Source organism: Triticum urartu, chromosome 4 (genome assembly GCF_003073215.2).
Source record: "Triticum urartu cultivar G1812 chromosome 4, Tu2.1, whole genome shotgun sequence".
Classification (NCBI taxonomy): Eukaryota; Viridiplantae; Streptophyta; class Magnoliopsida; order Poales; family Poaceae; genus Triticum; species Triticum urartu.
In genome coordinates this window covers 197,459,374-197,465,299 of record NC_053025.1, presented here as the reverse complement: position 1 = coordinate 197,465,299, position 5,926 = coordinate 197,459,374, and positions in this window count along the sequence as shown.

Genomic DNA, 5,926 nt, shown 5'->3' with positions numbered 1-5,926 from the left:
CTCCTTGTGCTCATCTTCCATTGCATCTGCAAAGCATTCAGGTTCTGAACCGTCAGATAATAACACCATGTATTGATCTGAGGGATACCCGCTGGAAGGAATTCGACCCCTGTTGGATCTTCTGAGTGGAGCAGCTGGTGGACTTTCTGGTGCTGGTGCTTCCTGCTGATCCGGATCATCAACTTCAGCATCATACTCTTGTTGCTGCTGCTGGGGAGTATCTTCTTCACTTGCACCACCATGTACATCATCTTGTACATCTTCTGCATCTGCTTCAACTTGCACGAGAGCTGGAGCTGCAGGAACTGGGTCAGAATCAATCATGTCTTGCTGACGCTGAGGAGGAACCTGCCCCTTTGTCTTCACAATATCCTCAATTGTTTGGTCTTCAACAAACACAACATCACGGCTTCTTACAACTTTCCTTGTTATAGGGTCAAACAGCTTGTAGCCAAACTCATCACCACCATAGCCAAGAAAGATACACTGGCGTGTATTCGAATCAAACTTTGACCTTTCATCTTGAGGGATATGAACAAAGGCCTTGCACCCAAAAACCTTCAGGTGGTCATATGAGATGTCCTTGTCACACCAGACCCTGTTAGAAACATGTCCCTGCAAAGGATAACTTGGTGAGAGATTAATAAGATAAACTGCAGTCATCAAAGCCTCACCCCAAAAGTGTTTGCGTAGTTTTGCACTTGACAACAAGCATCCAAATCTCTCCACAATTGTCCTGTTCATCCTCTCAGCAAGACCATTTAGCTATGGTGTCTTCAAGGGAGTAAATTGATGCCTAATACCTTGTTGCTTGCAATATGCATCAAATGGCCCAATATATTCTCCTCCATTATCAGTGCGAATGCACTTTATCTTCTTCTCAGTTTCTCTCTCAACCGAGGCTTGGAATTGCTTGAATACACCTAGTACTTGATCTTTGGTTCTCAAAGTGAAGGCCCAAACTTTCCTGGAAAAGTCATCAATAAAAGTCACAAAGTACTTAGCACCACCAAGAGATCTTACCGACATTTTGCAAACATCGGAATGTATCAAGTCCAGCTTCTCGGGCTTCTTGTGAGGAGGTAGAGTCTTGAAGGCAACTTGGTGTTGCTTCCCTGCTAGACAATTTGAATATTTCTTGATGTGAACCCCTTTCACACCCTTCAAAAAAAATTCTTCACTAGCACTTTCATCCCCTTCTCACTCATGTGCCCAAGTCTCTTGTGCCATAGAGCACAATGATCATCCTTCTCTAGTGCATTGACAGAAGCACTAAAGAGCTTAGCATGAACATGATACAACACCGAGACCATTAAAACCCAACAACATTAATTAGAAGTAACATGATGAGATTCACATGATATTCAAGTACTAGATACTCAAGTTGTCCATAACCGGGGACACGGCTAATCATGATTAGTTTGTACACTCTGCAGAGGTTTGCGCACTTTTCCCCACATGACTCGATCGCCTTCGTTTGTTTTCTCGCACTACATGGGGTTTGAGAAACGGATGACCGAGACATAGTCTTTCAGAAGCGCTAGCACCTTACATGTGGGGTAGACCGTACCACTTACAACCCCTACATCTGCTAGTCCACCCCGTAAGAGTTCGCACAACTTAGTCAACTATGCCAGAGCCCATAGTAGCATGTGGCTGCACACGGAAGTTTCTAGCATGAATGATCTTATGATCCCTTTGAGCCTGGGTGGCGGTCCAAAATAAAACAGGCAAGTCCTGATAGACATCAGGTGCCTCAATCCACCCAGATGTGTGTTCAAGTTGCCACCTTAGATAAACCATTAAAATTATAACTCACATCTGTCATGGATATCACTCACCCAATCCACGTCTACTAGCATAGCATGGCATAATAAGCAAACGTAGAAGTAACTCCCAAAGGTTTCATAATAATACAGGTAATAGGTACTACCTCATCTACTTCCCATCCCTCAATTTAATTAGATCCTAATCATGCAATGTGAGAGGATTGATCTAATGCAATAAAACATGGGTTGTAGAAAAGGTATGATCAAAGTGTTACTTGCCTTGCTGATGATCCGCGAGACCTAGGGTTTCAAAGTAACAAGCGGCGCAATCCGGGTGATCTATCGCAGACAAACAACAAGCACACAATAAGTACTCATCTAATGCACAGGTAAAACTCGAACAAGAGAACGAACCAGAAAGTTCAACTTAAGAACTCCGGTTGCAAAGAAAGAACGAACCGAACAAAGAAACAGAAAACAAACGGCAGAAGAAAACAACTCGGTTCTAGCAAGTTGAAACTAGGTCAAATTTTACTGTAGCAAAGGCTTGTTCAAGTTGATTAGACGGAACGGCGGTTTCGAGACGAAACTCCAGGCGCTTGAATCACCTGATTCCGATAAACGAGCGGGAAGAAAAACTAGAACGAAGATCGGATCTGAGATCGCGATCGCGGAATAAATCCGACGAAAAGAAAGAGACGAACGGTTAAACGAACGGGCGTTTGTTAACCGAGAAAAATCGGTGATCACGTTCGTTGAGACGAACGGTCCGAAAGAAGAACGAAAACCGATCTAGGGTTTCGGAAAAGAAAACCGAAACAAAGAACGAAAGAAAACCGAAACGGTTAAGAAAGAACCGGAACGGTTTAGAAGAAAAACTGAACCGAGGGGAGAAAAAGAGACGCGGCATGGGACAACCTCGGCGAGGCTCCGGCGAACGGCGGCGACGGCGGCTATAGGGCGGCGGCGGCTATAGGGCGGCGGCGGCGGCTATAGGGCGGCGGCGGCGGGTGAGGGGCGCGGGGTGGGGCGCGGCTAAGGAGGAGAGGGGCTTGGGATTGATGTGAGGAGAGGGGGGGGTTTGGGGTGTATTTATATAGGTGGGAAGGATTACTTGGGGTAGGGGGCAAGCAAAAGAGGGAAAACAAAACAAGGAAAGGGGGGGCTAACCAGCCTAGAGTCCCGCTGGGACTCGGCCTGGGGCGGCGGCTGCCTGCACCTGGCGCCTGGCACGCGCGCGGCTGGGGTTGGGGCCTGGCCGGCCGGCCTGCTGGCTGGGCCTTGGCCCAAGGCGCTGCGAAGATTTTTTTTTAAATCGGTTTCGCGCGCAGAAAAACAAAAATAAAACTATCTAAACGAACTCCGAAAAATCTAAAGTAAATTTTCTCCGACTCCTAAAAATGAGTCGAACAAAATGAACTTTTCTCCGGGCCTAAAATGCAATTTTTGAAAACACGCATTTTTCGCGATCCAAATAAAATGCAATAAACACCAAAAACCAAAATTTGATTTATTCATTAAATCTTCATTTTTCCTAAATTTTGGGAAAAGTCATATTATTTCCCTCTCTCATATTTGATATTGGGAAAATAATTGAAGATGAAATAAATAAATCAAATGATCCTCTTTTCCAAAATTTGAGAAAACTCTCAAATATGAAAATAACGAAATCTCCAACTCTCTCCGAAGGTCCTTAATTGCGTGAAATTTCTAGGATCAACCAAAATGCAAAAAAATATGATATGCATGATGATCTAATGTATAACATTCCAAATTGAAAATTTGGGATGTTACAAACCTACCCCCTTAAGATGAATCTCGCCCTCGAGATTCGGATTGGCTAGAAAATAGGTGAGGGTGGTCCTTAAGCAAATCTTCTTCTCTTTCCCAGGTGGCTTCATCCTCTGAGTGGTGGTTCCACTGAACTTTGCAAAACTTGATAACCTTGCTGCGGGTAACTCTGCTGGCATAATCGAGAATCTTGACTGGCTTCTCCTCATATGTTAAGTCATCCTCTAACTGAATCGCTTCGAGTGGCAGGTATCTCTTAGCGGTACTTCCGCCATCTTGGCATGACATTTCTTCAGCTATGAAACATGGAATACATCATGAACTCCTGACAGTCCCTCTGGTAATTCCAACTTATAAGCGACTTCTCCCATACGTTGCAAGATCTTGTACGGTCCAACGAAACGCGGTGCTAACTTTCCCTTAACTCCAAAGCGCTTAACTCCTCGAAGTGGGGATACTCGGAGATAAACTCTGTCTCGGTTTCGTAAACTGTCTCCTTGCGTTTAGAATCTGCGTAGCTCTTCTGCCTGGACTGGGCTACCTTGAGCCTATCGCGAATCAACTTAACTTTCCGTTCAGACTCCTTAATCAAATCTGGTCCAAAGAATTGACGGTCTCCAACTTCGTCCCATGACAACGGTGTCCTGCACCTCCTTCCGTATAAAGCTTCGAAAGGTGCCATCTTCAAACTGGTTTGGTAACTGTTGTTATAAGAAAACTCCGCATACGGCAAGTTATCGTCCCAACTAGATCCATAATCTAGTGCACAAGCTCTCAGCATATCTTCCAAAATCTGATTGACTCTCTCGGTCTGTCCATCTGTCTGGGGATGAAAAGCTGTGCTGAACTCTAGTCTGGTTCCTAAAGTTTCATGCAACTGATTCCAAAACTTTGAGGTAAATTGGGTTCCTCTATCTGATACGATACTCCTCGGAACTCCATGCAAACAAATGATCCTAGTCATGTATATCTTTGCCAACTTAGCACTGGTGTAAGTGGTCTTAACTGGAATGAAATGTGCTACCTTCGTCAAGACGATCAACTACTACCCATATCGAGTCATAGCCTGCTTTGTCCTGGGTAGTCCTGTGATAAAATCCATGCCTATCTTATCCCACTTCCATTCGGGTATCGGCAATGGTTGTAACAATCCTGCTGGCTTCTGATGCTCTGCCTTTACTCTCTGACAAACATCACAAACTGCTACATATGCTGCAATATCCTTCTTCATTCCGGTCCACCAGAATGTTTCCTTCAAATCCAAATACATCTTGGTATTCCCTGGGTGAATCGAATACGGTGAATCATGTGCCTCGTGCAAAATCAACTTCCTGATCTCCGGGTCATTGGGCACATAAACACGGTCCTCAAACCATAAGGTATCGTGCTCATCCTCACGAAATCCCTTTGCTTTTCCTTCGCTCAATTTCTCTTTTATAGCAGCAATCTCCTTGTCAGATTTCTGAGCTTCTCTGATCTTATCCATCAATGTTGACTGAATCTCCAATGCTGCTACATAGCCTCTCGGAACTATTTCCAAACATAGCTCACGAAGGTTTTCTGCTAACTCCTTTGGTACTTTCCCGTCACTAGGGTGTTGACATGGCTCTTACGGCTCAATGCGTCAGCTACCACATTAGCTTTTCCGGGATGGTAATGCAATCTCATGTCATAATCCTTGATGAGCTCCAACCATCTCCTTTGTCTGAGGTTCAACTCCTTCTAGTGAAAATGTACTTCAAACTCTTGTGATCCGTGTACACCTCACAATGATTTCCAATGAGGAAATGTCTCCACGTTTCAATGCATGCACTACGGCTGCTAACTCCAAATCATGCGTGGCATAATTCAACTCATGAGGCTTCAGTTGTCGTGAAGCATACGAAACAACTCTCCCTTCCTGCATAAGCACTGCTCCAAGTCCTCGACGTGAAGCGTCGCAATACACCTCATAATCCTTGGTCTGATCTGGAAAAATCAATACTGGTGAGGTAACCAAGCGTTTCTTCAACTCCTGGAAACTAGCCTCACATCTCAGTCCAATTGAACTTAGTATCCTTCTTCAACAATTCAGTCATAGGCTTTGCAATCTTTGAAAAGTTCTCAATGAATCTCCGGTAGTATCCTGCGAGTCCAAGAAAACTCCGGATCTCTCCAACTGTCGTTGGTGATTCCCATTCGGTTACGGTCTCAACCTTTGTGGGGTCAACTGCTATACCTTCTCCGGATATAACGTGTCCGAATCCAACTTCCTTCCAACAAACTCACATTTGCTGATTTGGCGATATAACTGATGTTCCCTTAGTTTCTCCAAAACCAAACGCAAATGTTCCTTATGCTCCTCTTCATTTTGAATAAAAGGATGT